This window comes from Medicago sativa, chromosome 3 (genome assembly GCF_051527215.1).
Source record: "Medicago sativa cultivar Bolivia chromosome 3, Bolivia_mono, whole genome shotgun sequence".
NCBI classification, from domain to species: Eukaryota; Viridiplantae; Streptophyta; class Magnoliopsida; order Fabales; family Fabaceae; genus Medicago; species Medicago sativa.
The window spans coordinates 70,826,183-70,841,704 of record NC_140751.1 but is presented as its reverse complement, the minus strand read 5'-3'; the positions used below and the strand labels follow the sequence as shown (position 1 = coordinate 70,841,704).

General features: G+C 31.8%; 1 pseudogene; it reads left to right on the top strand.

Moving 5' to 3' along the window:
* The first annotated feature begins 3,397 nt into the window (after positions 1 to 3,397).
* LOC146939765 (uncharacterized) lies at positions 3,398 to 3,956 on the top strand (annotated as a pseudogene).
* The last annotated feature ends 11,566 nt before the right edge of the window (positions 3,957 to 15,522 follow it).

Genomic DNA, 15,522 nt, shown 5'->3' with positions numbered 1-15,522 from the left:
AATATCATATTCATATCCAATCTTTCAACTTAGATAATTTCCAGAAATTAAAATTTAAATCAAATGAAAATAACGAAAATCAGATCTCAAAAAACTCAAATATTTCTAGAAAATCATGTGTGATTTCTTGTGTAGAACCAGCCCTGGAGATCCCTTGAAGAGAAGAATACCGATACGTTTTCAATTAAGAACCAACAACAACATACAACATTCATGATCACATAAAACATATTCCTCAAAATCCTTTCAAACTCATCACTCCAAATTTCTCACACATTCAATTTCTTCAATTCCCATAAAAAAATAATCAAATTACCCTGTTTTTACCCTCTTTTATTGTGAGATTCAAGTGAGAAGAATAAAATCAAATTAAAGATGAAATAATAGGAAAATTAGGTCAGGAGTGGTAAAATATAGAATTGGGATTTTGTTACGAAGAGAGTGAGTGAAGAATAAGAAGTTGATTAAGGAATTAAGAATTGAAGAAAAAGGTTTGGTATTTCATCCGTCAATCAGGAAGAACAAAATTAATGAGAGATGGTTGCCGTAACATGGTTTTAGTTGAATTTGGATTTGATTTTGCTGTGACAAGGATTGGAAATCATGTTTTTGATTTATTTTAAGCAAATTAAATTAACAATAGAAAGTTTAGACAAGAGAAGGAGAGTTTGGACAGTGGTGTTGCTGCTTTGCAGGGCCGTTCCAACGAATTTGGAGGCTCGGTGCCGGAAGTAAAATGAGGCTCATTCATACAATGTGTTTTGGAAAGGGGAAAACGCTAATTTTTTTTTGAAACTGCATATATTTCAAGTGCCAAGCACCAGGAGTGCACTAAATGGCAAACTGTTACAACAGATAAAATAAGGTGCCCAGCCTACTATACCAAAGCAAACAGCGGCAAAAGACACAGCAGAAAAAAAGGCCAGCAACAGGAAAGAAACCAAAAAGCCATACACCAAAAGAAAAATAAACAAAATCCCTCCCAAAATACCGAAACAGCAACAGCAAAGCATGCTACAACAGCATAGGAACTGGTATGTTAGTGGGGGGTACTAGGCTGTAAATATTTTTTGGAGGCCCATACCTTGGGGAGGCCTGGTGCTATAGCGCTGCTTGCACCCCCCAGGGTCCGGCCCTGCTGCTTTGTTGGTGGTGGGTTAGTTGGTATGAAGGAAAGAGGGAAGAGGGTTGATGGGAGATGGTGACAAAAAATCTAGTGTTGAGAGTCTATAATAAGACCATGTCCTTTACTAAATCCAATGGCTAACATTAACTTTCCTATGATGGGAAACAACTCTCCTTTCCCATACTAAATCCCACCCTGACTTATTTATCAATTATTACTAACATTTTTTTAAGGAAATTATTAGTAAGATTGAAGTCCCTTTAACGTGTACTGTCAATCAATTATATTACTAGTTTTTCATTTCTTAGCTATTTATCACAGTCATTTTTTTTTATAGATAAAAGAAAAATATAAGAGCATCCACAATGATACTTCCTTAACAAGGACTCCTTAAATGGACCTCACGTGACACATCACTTATTTATAATTTTTTAATAAAAGTACTTATTAGGACTCAATGACTCCAATGACAATACAATAATAAGGATTCCAATGAAAAGTACTTAAATATCTCTCATTATCTTTACATATTAAACAAAAATAATGTATCTATTAGACTATTACTCATTTTTACAAATGGGACCAAGTAGTACACATTTTATTACTCATTTATGCAATTGGGACCAAGTAGTACACATTTTATTACTTTTTTAAACGTGGGACCCGTTAGTTACCCAAGAGAGAGTCCTTATATAGTTGTCCGTTCCTTAATGGGGACTCATTTTTTTCCCTCCAATGGAGGGTCCTTAACGGGAAGTGGTCCTTGTTAAGCAGGGGCGGTTCTAAGGTCCGGCGAGCCCGGGCACTCGCCCGGGCTCCAGCCCAAATTTTTTGCAATTTCTTATGTAAATCCCCTTGAATTTCTTATATAAACCCCTATAGATTGGGCAATTTCTTTAAATTTTTTATTAGTTGCTTGCAATTTCTTATGTAAACCCCTATAAATGTATTGCAAAAAAAATTTCGCCCGGGCTTTATAAAAATCCTGGCTCCGCCACTGTTGTTAAGTAAGGACCCCCCATTGGAGACAGGGGCGGTTCTCTATTGAGACCCCCAGGTGTCGTGGCACCCCCTAATAAAAAAAATTGTATATAGAAAACTACTATAGTACCCCTGAGACACTTTTAGTTCACACTTGTTTTGTCTGAGTCTCTCTCTCGGTACCCCCTCTCCTCTCCATCCTCACATATCAAAACGCGATTCTCACCTCTCATGGTCTCCCCACTCTTCACCTTCGGCGACGCGACGAACGACGGCAACATAAGTGCATCACGGCGGCGATATGGAGGCAGCAGCAGCACAATGCTCCTCTGAACTCTCATACACCTCACTTCAGTTTGTTGTTTTCTTGATTTTTAGTTCAGGTTTGTTCTTCTCCCTGTCATTCTATGTTTCATTCCTTTGATTTTGATTCCTTTCACTTCAGTTTGTTCTCTTAAAAGTTATAATTTAATTCCTTTGATTTCATTCCTTTCACTTCAGTTTGCTTGAACCCTAGGAAAAAAAATGGGAAAAACTTAATCATCTTCATTACTTCTATCTTGATGTTGTTAGTCATCCAGGTTTGAATAAGTTGTCAACTATGTCTGAATTGTGTCAAGCTCTCAATACGACAGGGAAAGCGTATACACATTACTTGGTTGATCGTTTAATCCGCCTTATCCTAACTCTTCCGGTTTCTACAGCTACTACAGAAAGATCATTTTCAGCAATGAAGTTAATCAAGACAAGATTGCGTAACAAGATGGAGGATGAATTCCTTCCTGACAGTATGATGCTTTATATTGAAAAAGAAATAGCTGATCAATTTACTACTGATTCAATTATTGATGAGTTCAAGTCTAAAAAAGACCGAACCATTAAATTTTAAATTGAGGTAAATGTCTCCTATGTTTATATATATATGTATATTTTTTGTCTTGGATTTTTATTTAACTCTTTGCTAATTTGTTTAAGCATTTTATTTAGCTGCTCCCGTTGGTTGGTCGGGTTCCAAACTTGCATCATGGAGCATATGTAGCAGTCTGGTGCGATTGTTTTTCTATTCTGCACGTGGCAAGCATCTGAGTAGGCTGGTTTTGATCCTCTAAGTTTAGGATAGGTAATCTCTCTAGTTGGTATATAGTATATTTGGAGCTTTAGTCTCGTGTTTGTGCTATTGCGGTGATATTTTTTGGATGAAATTGTATATAACTTTTATGAATTTCAATTATAATATTTAGTTCATATTTACAGCACCCCCCAATATTTTCGGCAAGATCCGCCACCAGGGGCGGATCCATGTTGGGGCAATGTGGAGCTATAGCTCCACATGCTTTTTCCTCTTTTTTTTTATTTTTTTTTATAATAGATAAAACGCAGCAGCAGAATACTGAACTTTTACGGTGTTTCATGCTTGAGTTTCGCAAAGTCATTTGCAGCTTTTGATGTGAACAAGTTATTGAGGATGACTGAGTTTTATCCAAATGATTTTATAGATGTGTCGAAAGTGGCGTTACGCACTCAATTTAAGAATTATGTTACAGATGTTCGATCTGACCGAAAATTTGCTAAGTTGAAAGGGCTTTCAGATCTTTGTGCAAAACTTGTGGAAACAAATAAGTACAACATATTTGCTATGGTTTATAAACTTTTGAAGTTGGCTTTGCTCTTACCGGTAGCAACTGCAAGTGTTGAACGTGTTTTTTCATATATGAAAGTTGTGAAGAGTAACCTATGTAACAAAATGGATGATCAGTGGCTAACAATTAGCAATGATGTCATTTTAGCTCTGATCATCCAAATGGATATAAGACGTTGTCATTTTAGCTCATTTTCACCAAATGGATAGAAGACGTTGTCATTTTATCTCATTTTCACCAAATGGATATAAGACGATTTTCATTGTAATGTATTGTATCAAACAATATTATTACTTATTTTTAATATAGTTTACATTATTGTTTATTTAAAATTTTAGCTCCACATGTGCCTAAAGTCTGAATCCGCCCCTGTCCGCCACTGATTGGAGATGCTCTAATACTCATTGAAAATTCACACATGTAGAACAGTCGAGTCGAGGCTTGAACTCCGATCACGGCATCCTATCCACTTTAAAAGGATCATGTATCATCACTAACACATATCATGATCCTATACACCAATACTTAAATTTTCTGCATATCGAATAAAAGGGGCATCAGCGCCACTGCACCTGATATGTGTCCTCCTGCTTACATGTTGTTGGTACGAAAGAAGGTTTTGCAGGTGAGTGTACAAAGAAATCTGAATTCATAAAAACAAAACAAAACAAAAAAAGAAGAAGGATTCCAATGCGTAAAAGGACGCATCACGCAACAAAAAAGGACGCATCATGGATACTTCTTCCCCCACGTATTTCAATGTATATCCTTGAAATAAAACTCAAATATAATTAAGAGGTAATTATGTTTTTGGTCCCTACAAAATTGCGACATTGTAAGTTTAGTCCTTACTTAATTTTAATAGCATTTTTAGTCCCTACAAAAAATTTCTGCACTCAATAATTAGTCCTTACTCAATCCAAATTTGTTTAATTTATGCTTAAACTCTTAAGTTTTTCAACAATTTTTTACAGGCGTGTTAAGAACGTTATTAAAAGGTCATCCGAAAAAAATATCGCAAAAATTTGATTTCTACGTCCATATTTTTGTTACTTATATCTTAAACTTTTGTCGTTTTAAAAAATTCATATTTAATTTACTTCATGTTAAAAAATTATAGATTTTAGTAAATGAACCTTTCATAGTGTTCTAAACTTGTATAAAAAGAATCGTTAAAAAATTTAAGAGTTTAAGGATAATTAAACAAAATTTATTTTAGCAGGGACTAAAATTATAAGTAAATTTTTTTTTGTAAGGATTAAAAAAGCTATTAAAATTAAGTAAGGACTAAACTTAGAAGGTCGCAATTTTATAGGGACCAAAAACATATTTAACCCTATAATTAATAGTTTTTTTTAAGAAGCTGAAGGGGTAATTAAATAAATACCGGAGAAAAAAGAGATCAAGTTAAGCAATGGTGTACCTAACTAGGAGATAGTACAAAGTTCCAAAAGACAAAAAGTAAAACAAAAAAACAGTTGCAGCCAAATTATTATAGGGTCTTGTTAACCGGTGTCCTCGGGGCACTGGTTAAGGAAGCTAATATAGTAATATTTGCCTTGAAAGCTGTGTAATCAATGCATTAAAAGATTAAAAAGTGTCTTTTTTGACTTTCACTTTCTTCTTTTAGCTTCCTTAACCAGTGCCCCGGAGGCACTCGTTAACATTTTCCATTATTATATTATAAGGTGGTGTAACCTAGACAAACTAATGGTTTAGTCCACCGGACATGAAAATCGACAAAAGTATGAGGCTTATAAACCTTAAACCACCACCATAAATGAAATTTTACCCTATCAACAATTTTAGTGATAGCTGATTTTTCGTTTTAAAAAATCCTGAAATCACATTCCTTCCGAATAATCCAATCACTCGCCAACCAAATAGTTTGAAGACAGGTGTGTATGTCCTTGTAATTAATAGTAACATAAACTATTTTGTTTGGACTTTGGAGGCATTTTCTCTTTGTAAGTAAATTATTTTTTTGACATCAAAAGGAGAAACTCTTCTATGGATACAAACCTAAATGAAAAATATTTAGGTACACTCACATCAAATAAAAAAAATGAGTAAAACTAAATGATGTTTTTTTTTTTGGAGAGAAAAACTAAATAATGTTGATTGATGTGATTATATTATTTTTGTATTAATTTTTTCATTTGATGTAAATGTGCTCAAATATTTTTCATTTAGGATTGTGATCATGAAAGAATTTCTCCTAGATCCTTTACTTTAGTAGAGCTTGAGTTTTGGGGTTAGCCATATGCTTGGACCAACCACGTGTTTTTTTTTTTTTTTTTGAGGGATGGACCAACCACGTGTTGCTGATCTGTTTATAATTTAATACATATAATATTGTTTTTTAGGGGATACATATAATATGGTTAGAATTAGACTTTATGCTTATTTAGTAGTTTTTTTTGGCAGTGATGCTAATTTAATGGTTTAATATAATAACTTTGTAAAAAAAATGTAGTTTAATATAATATAACTAGCTTGGAAACCCGTGCCAAGCACGGGCTAGAATTACGACTATTTTTTTTTATATAAAATCTAATTAAATAGCAAATTCATTATTTTATACACAATATATAAATAGAACGCATTGTTCTCGTATTTTCGATTGCTTATATATACAAATATCAACGCGTATATAGTTATTTGGATTTTCGTATCGTTAAACAGAAATGATTTAATGGATGCAACGTCGAAATATTAGTATTTAATGCCGGAATATTTGACATGGATGGCTAAAATTTATTACGGAGACATGAGTCTTTTTTTTTATGTTCTGCATATAACTGGGGGTGTTGGAGTCTCGAGGCCTACCGCTGCATATACAATTAATTGGCCCTACCCAACGAATCGTTTCTATCAGATGCCCTTATATATAGTTTCTTTCAAATTCCATGATTTCTATAGCGGATACCCTTATATATACAAAGTTAATATCGTGCATACACTTGATTCATCTTAACATCCAACACGAATTTGTAATTATTCAACCGTGTAACAAATAAGTATAAAAAACAACGACATCGCATTTTTCAACTAAGCATATTATAAAAACACAACAGAGAAGGCTTGAAAAAGGACTACAAAATTGTCATGTGCATGCACATAGACATAGGCGATCCAAAGAACAAAGAAAAAAAAATGGATATATAGCAGATTGTATAAAAAATGAAGCAGAGTATATAGTTGATAATATGGTCACTGAAAGAGTACGGCTTACATTAGAAAAAATGAGAATGATCATAAGGATACTGATATTAAAAATAAAATTAAACTGAGTATGAGAATATTGAAGTCGAAGAGAACACCTTAATGTATCAGGCAAATTTTGAAGTCGAAGAGAAGGCATTGCACCTATTGCAATTGGTCAATGATATTTGAATGCCATAGAAATTCCATTAACATCAGCCTGTGTACATCTGAATGACATCACCTCACCAAAAACAGACAACACCTGAAGGTACATGAGACCAAACATATTGTCAAAAATGATCAAAAATATTACTCCATATAACATATTAGTCCCTATAACAAATTGATCACTCGGCCTGTTCTTTGCACAACAATAAATATCATTGGATTTTATACAATGAAATAAGAAGTGTGATCTTAATTGTTAGTTCCAGAATTGTAGTTTATCTACATGACCAATCCATTACTATTTCTTTACGCAACTATTAGAATGGTTGCAAGTAGAAACGACCAATTCATATCCAAATAAAAAATATATATTACAACGAAGTTTAAAAGAGAAAAAAAACGCATACCCACCAGCATCATCAAGAACGACAGGTTAAACATTCCAAAAAACATCATGGTACACAACATTAGTGGTCTCAGTACACACGCGATTTTCTTCATCCAGTATAAGCATTCTCAATCCCTTTTTGGAAGTGACTCTCAACACAGCGACATACAACTGTCCATGAGTAAAAACCGGTTTGGAAAGATAGATTTCAACATGAGACAACGACTAACCCTGACTTTTATTTATTGTCATTGCAAAACACACAGCCAACATGAACTGTCTCGTAGTAAATTTGAAAGGCAATTCAAGATCACCTGGAACTAAGTTCAGTATTGGAATAATTACTTTTTCACAACATTTTTTTGGTAATAACAGTTACACCGATAAATTTCTTCCCAAGATTGTCTACAATCAACCTAGTCACAATGCACAATTCAGTTGCTTGGTCAATGTTCCTCATCAATATAACTCGACATCCAACTTTAAATCTCAACTTGTGGTTTGGAATACCAAAAAACTTGATATTGTTTAAGAATTTGGTGGTAAACCATTCGCTTTGTACCTCACTATTCTCGTCTGATTTGCAAACCGAATTAGAACTGGTATATTCCTTTTTGTCTCCTGAAACCAATGATAGAAGGAATTTTTTTATGTGATCAACTGCGTCCAGCGTGGGAGCAAGTATCCCCCGCGCTTGGAAAAAAATCCGAGATCTTCATGTTTTGCGAAAAAATTCGGATATACAAAATCAACCAGAGAACGCAACAAATCAGAGGAATCTTTTATCAACAACTCATCAGGAATGGGTACGTTAATTTATCCACTCTCGTTGGTGGATCCTATTCCATCTCCAATTGAAAGCATCCAATCGACAAACTTTCTTATCTCATCTTGCTCGACACGAACGGTTGAAGCACGTAAACGCATATTTGTTGTAAGTGTGAGAACCTTACAGTGACTCCACAACTTTGATGAGTTGATGGATGAAGCAAGTATGTCTTTTCTGCATCATTTTCTTATCACTGGCAAAATTTGTCTGAAATCACCGTCCAAAACCACAGAAAGACGCCCAAATGGTTTGTCTGTATTATCGACACCATCATAAGACATTATATCGCGCATGGTTCGGTCAAATGCCTGAAAACAATAACGATGCATTATCAAGTGTCAAACGCCCCAAATGGACACCCGTGTCAAGCAGGGGCTAGAATTTCGTCATATTTGAGGGAGAAAATGCTCTGATGTATCAAGTGTCGAATAAAGTTCAATATTGAATAAAAAAATGGAGGTTGAACAACAAATGAATTAATAAAACTCATATTTTAGTCTTCAATTTTTCGAAGAAGATGTGGTATTGTTCTCACTTGTGTGGTTTCTCTTTCTGTAATGTGTTGAATCACATCAATGTTGACTCCCCTATAAAGGCCAGAGGTGGTATCATATCTCGGTTCAACATAGTGGACGGCGGATGGAGTGCTTCTTGGTGGTCTATCACAGACACGGAGAGTCTATTAATGGAGATATGTTAATCTGTCAATTATAAGTTAAAATTTGACATTGGATGCAAGAGTAAACGTTGAGAAACATATGAGGGAGATTATCCATATACCTAATGCTTTAAGACTTTGGGTGAAGAAGTGATATGGATCTCACTTGTGTTGTTGCTCTTTGACTAATATGATGATACAACCCAATGTAGGTTCCAATGGAAGTCATAACATTATAATGATTTGTTTTGTTAGTTTTTGGGTGTCATTTGTTTAATTTTTATCTTAAATTTTAGTTTCAGGATGTCATTCGCTTTCAAGCAATTTTTTATTCAACCTCTATTATTTTAAATTCCTTCACTTTTGGTCTTTGGTATGATTTGATAAAGGAAAAATGTAGATGTGTTCTGCTACGTTGACAAAATACATGTTTATTAGAAATTTTAAATTGATGCGACATTTTTAATGAATATATTATTTTGGTAGCATAATTACCCAGTAATTTCCAATTCCTTAAATAAATTCATAAAATTACCAACAATTGAATCTCTTAATTATATTGTCATAGATAAAACACACTCTCCTTAGTTTACTTCTTATCATTCCTCCCTTGTTCAAATTTCTTTTTCTTCTTTCTTTTTCTAATTTACTTTCTATCTCCACATTAAAGAAAGGAACAAAGACACCCCTCTATGAAATAGCCACCAACTCACATTTTTTTTACCATGATGTTCCTCTTATCTTATTTTGCTATCTCACCATATCATAGACACAAAGAATCTCACACTTAAGGGAGGGATGGTAATGTGTCATTTGTAACTAAAACTTCTACATTGGATGCAAGAGTATATATTGAGCAACAAATAAGTTAAATGACAAATATACCTAATGTCTCAAGGTTTTGGATGAAGATGTGGTGTTAATCTCACTTATGGGGTTTCTCTTAGCCAAATGTGATGATCCAAGTCATTACAGGCTCCCTCAGAGCTCCATACATTATGATAAATTGTTATCTTAGTTTTTGGATGTTCTTTGCTTAATTTTTTATATTAAATAAAAGTTTTTGGATGACGCTCACTTTCATGCAATTGCTTTTATTCAACTTATCTTCTTTCAAATACATCCACTTTTGAACTTTAATCTTGTTTATGGTAGCTTTGGTCCCAATCCCAAATAAAATAAAAGAAGGTTGTGTCAGCATCTACAACAAACATAAAAAAAAAAAAAAAAAATTAATCTCTATGGACAACTCCACTTAGTGGGGAGAAGACTTGGTTGTTGTTGGTTGTTATTGTACCTTCACTTTTAGTCTTTCGTGGAATCTGACAATGAAAAATACAAATGTTTTATGTTGAGTTGACAAAGATACATTTTAAAATGATGTGGGACTTTTTTAATTGAATCTATTTTTTTGGTAAAAACTACTCATAAATCTCCAATTTCTTCAACTAACCCATAAAATTACCAATAACTCACTCTATTCCTAACACCTCCACAGACAAAATACAAACTCTTTTTTTCCTTATCATTTCTCTCATGTTCAAATTGCTTTTTCATATTCTTTCATTTTCTAATTTCCTTTCTCTCTTTTCATTAAATATGGGAACATAAACCACCATCAATCCACCTTTTTTACCGTGTTGTGCCTATGTCACCAAATCACAAATGCATCAAGTCTCACACACAAGGGAAATATGTTAATGTGTCAATTTTGACTTAAAGTTCCATAGTTGATGCAAGAGTAAATGTTGACAAACATATAAGTGAGATGACCAATAAAGTTTCATAGTTGATGCATCAAGTCTCTTTTTGTATTTTTTTCTCTTTCCTTAATGAAGTTTAAAGGTTAGCAGTCATCCTGCTACCTCTTTCTGCTAAAAAAAATAAAAAAAGATGACCAATATAAGAGTAGATGTTTAAGTTTTATATTAAATTTAAGGTTTAAGATGTTGTTCACTTTCATGCAATATTTTTTAATTAATCTCTAGTAATTTAAATCCCTTCACTTTTGGTTTTTGATGGATTTAATCATGGATAAACTCTTATGTGATTTGTTGAGTTAACAAAATACGTGTTTATTAGACACTTTTAAATGTTGTGTATTTTTTTTGTTAATCGAGCCTCAATTTTTGGTAAGTTAAATGTTTATTCTTTAGTATGAACATCTGCGCCAAGCATAGTCTAGTATCATTTTCATTTGTGTGGTTGATCTTTGTTCGATGGATAAATGCACACCAGTGTTGACTACCCCATAAGGTTCAACGATGGCATCATATCCCAATTTGACTATGAGGAAGAAAAAGAGGTTCCTAGTGGTAGATCCCTGAAGTGGATAGTCTCATACTTGAGGGATAGAAGTTAATGTGTCAAGTCTGAGTTAAAGTTTCATATTGGAGGTAAGAGTGTATGTTGAGCGACACATAAGTGATGTGATCTATATACCTAATGTCTTAACGTTTAGGATGAATATATGGTATCAAACTCACTTAAGTGGGTTTTCTTAGTCTAATGTAATGATCAATTTCAATGTAGCATCCCTTGAAAGTCTCAGCATTACGATGAACTGTATTTTATTTTTTATTTTTGGATGTCATTTGTTTATTTTATTTTTTAATTTAGTTTTTTGATGTCTTCCTCTTTCATGTGATTTTTTTTATTCAACCTCTATTATTTCAAATTCATTCAATTTTTGTCTTTGGTGGCAAATGAGAGTGGAAAATTGCAGACATGTTATGCTGAGTTGACAAAATATATGCTTATTAGACATTAAAAATAATGTGAGGCTTTTTTAATTAGATCTAATTTTTTGGTAAAATAATTACCTAAAAATCTCGTACTCCTTCGACAGACCTATAAGATTATTGGCAACTCACATTTCCCTATACCCTTGCAAACAAAACACACAATACTAATTTTATTTCCCTTATCTTCTCTCATGTTTAAATTATTTTTTCATATTTGTTTATTTTCATTTAATTTGAAAAGAATGAACATAAACCTCCCTCCTTTAAACCACCACCAGCCCACCTTTTAGAACATGCTCTATTTGATCGCCTTAATTTTAGCTTTTGAATGTCATTGATTTTGATGCTATTTTTTTATTCAACCTATATTATTTCAAATTTCTTCACTATTAATATGTAGTGGGATCTGACAATGGCAAAATGTAGTTGTGTTGTGCTGAATTCACAAATACATGTTTATAAGACATTTTAGGCATTAATCTCACTTGTGTGATTGCTCTTAGCCTAATATGATGATCGAGGCTCCCCATGAAGCCCCAACATTATGACTTCTTAGTGAGATTGTATATCATTTGTTTAATTCATTTATCTTAAAATCAAGTCTTTCAATGTCATTCATTTTTATGCTATTTTTTTTTCTATTTAACCTCCATTAGTTCAAATTCTTTCACATTTTGTCTTTGGTGAACGTGAAAATGGAAAGAGGCATATATATGATGTTGATTTGACGAAATACATGCTCATTAGAGATTTCAAAATGATGTCGCATTTTCTAAATGAGTCTAATTTTTTTTTGTTAAAATAATTACTCGTAAATCTCGAGCTTATTCGACAAATTCATAAAATTACCAGCAACTCACGCTATTTCCTATACTCTTAAGAACATATCACACACTTCTTTTTTTTCCTTTTTTATTTTTCTTAGCTGTAAATTTATTTGTCATTTTATTATATTTTCTAAGTTTATTTCCCTCTTCTCATAAAAGAAAGGAACAAAAATCTTCTTGCATGAAAACACAACTAACCCACCTTTTTTAGCATGTTGTGTCTCTCTCTGATCTTATTTGTTTATATCTTTATAGCACGAACACAAAGAGTCTCACACTGAAGGGAAAGATGTTGACGTGTCAAGTATGAGTTAAAATTCAACATTAAATTCAAAAGTATATTTTGAGCAACATATAAGTGAGGAGACCAATATAACTAATGTCTTGTATGGTTTTGGTAGAAATAAATTCATTGTGGTTTTTGATTTTATTTAAATAACGACATTAAATGTTAAACCTCAAAAATCATTACGGCGCAAAGATCATTAAGGTGTTATTCCATTTATATTTTTCTTTATAAAATTAACCATAAATGTATTATTATTATTATTTTTATTATAAAAGACTTTTATGTGCACTATGCTACTAAAAGGGAATTGGATTATCTCCATTGAAAATTTTCTCAATTTTTATCCATTTCCAATCTACACGATTAAAATACAAACATTATTTTTTTATAATTTAATTCTCAACTTCTTTCTCGTGTTTAATTGTTGAGATTACACTGGAGAAAATTTGAGAGAATTTTCAATGTAGAGAATCCAAATCCTACTAAAAGACACGATGTACTTTAATTTTTTTAAGACAATTTTTTAGAAAAAAAACTAAAATTGGAATTTGAAAAATTAATGGATTTATTGCTTAAATATAATTTCGGGTATCATTCAACTCTTCCTTATACTCTTGTTGTTATTACATTTCTATAATTATATGACTTTTCTATGTTCTTGAGTAATCTTTTTTTTTTAGAATATCAAAATTGAGGCTTTCATTTTGGATAAAAAAAATTAGGCTTTTCAATGACCAATATTGAAATTTAAATTTTTAAATTTAAACAATACATTTTCTTTAAAGATAAAAAATGTAGATGAGTTTGGTTCTCAATTGCTCACCGGGATCATAACATGTCTCATGATTCAAAAATCGTTTATACAAATACTTGAAAATTATCCATCAAAGAGGATACTCCAAAATGCCAGATGAGTGTTACATTTGTTTTTGGCAATTGTGCTACATTTTTTTCAAAGTGATGAGTACTACTCTTAAATTGATTAATTTTGATTTATTTTACGATCATGTTAATAATTAGTTTTTAATTTAGTTCATGATATATCAAAATCAATTTATTCTACATTACTTATTTTTATGAGTTTAATCAATATTGATAGCAATACAATTTGTTGTTTATCATATGTTTTAATATCCTTTTAAGGTTGTTTTCGTGGTTGCTAAGTAAAGTTTATATACTCTCAGCTTTTATACTTGCTTTTATTTAATATATTTTCTTTGCTTAAAAAAAATAATAATACAATTACATCATTAATACAAATTTCCGTCTCTAAAAAAAAATAGTGCACATTAATGAAAAGATATACATTAATAAATGTAAATCAATCAATATCAAAATAATTTAATACCCTAATAAACAGTAATTACAATTATTTACTCTAATATAGTTAAGGCAAGGTAGTCAACGTAGTAAGTAGGTTTTATTATGATCATGAATTTAAGTGCAAGAATCAATTGTCATATTAATGTGTGATCAATTACAATAGTAGTATTGTCTTCTATCGTCTTGTTCATGCCCTTGCTAGATACATCCTTAAGACAATTTCCTAAAAATATAGAACATTGATTCAATTTATAACGTCATCACCTATTATAATTATAATTGACATCTATCTTACAACTGAAATGGTAGTATAGCTACTATCATAATTATCTCTTTCAATGCCAAAGAAAAAGTTTCAATTAAAAGAATAAAGAAGCACGTATGTCTTTTGTTCTCTTTGGATCTCAACTATACTTTTTTTTTCCTTTCCACAATTCAATCTTCATGAATATTGTCTATTCATGAATAATTTCTGCAAGTTAAAAAGTCAAAACAAACAAAAAAAGTTATAAAATATTCAACAACACAACTTTATACCGAAGAAAAAAAACTACATTGTATTTGTTAAAAAAAAAAGAAAAACATAATCAGAAAAGACTTTCAATAATATGAATTACCAAAACTCGTGTTTCTCTTACATATATCAAAGAAATCAAATAAGTTGTTACAATACATGGGTCATGTCCATTAATAAGAGAAATATGTAAAAAATTGACATTGTAACAAAGAGAGAAAATAGAGGTTCATAGAAGACTTTCAATAATATGAATTGTGAATAGAGAGTGGAGTGAAAAGTGTGAGAGTCAAAATGGATATTTATAGCCAAAGACATGAAGTAACCAAAATAATCAAGTGCTTGATTCATGCATACTGTAACGGAAAAAAAAATTGTACATTAATAATCATCAATTGGTGCATTTGATCTTAGAAACAAAATCGTAGTAATTCAAACCAAATGATTTTATTTTATTGATAACTTTTTTTTTGACAATTTTATTTTATTGATAACCATATATTTGACATCTACGTACGCGCACTATTTTTTGACCAAATATATTTTTATTTAATTTTAATGTGTAACAAAAAAAAACTAAAAATGTGTATAAACATATTATGTACCATATCATTCCTTTCATGCTGCATAAACTATGGAAGACGTTACAAAAATTTAGAGAGTTGTCTCTTCGTATTTAAAAAGAATTGTTGTAATAAAAAAACGAAAAATAAAGGAGACGAAAACAAATAAAATTATAAACATATGAGAGAGAGAGAGAGAGAGAGAGAGAGAGAGAGAGAGAGAGAGAGAGAGAGAGAGAGAGAGAGAGAGAGAGAGAGAGAGAGA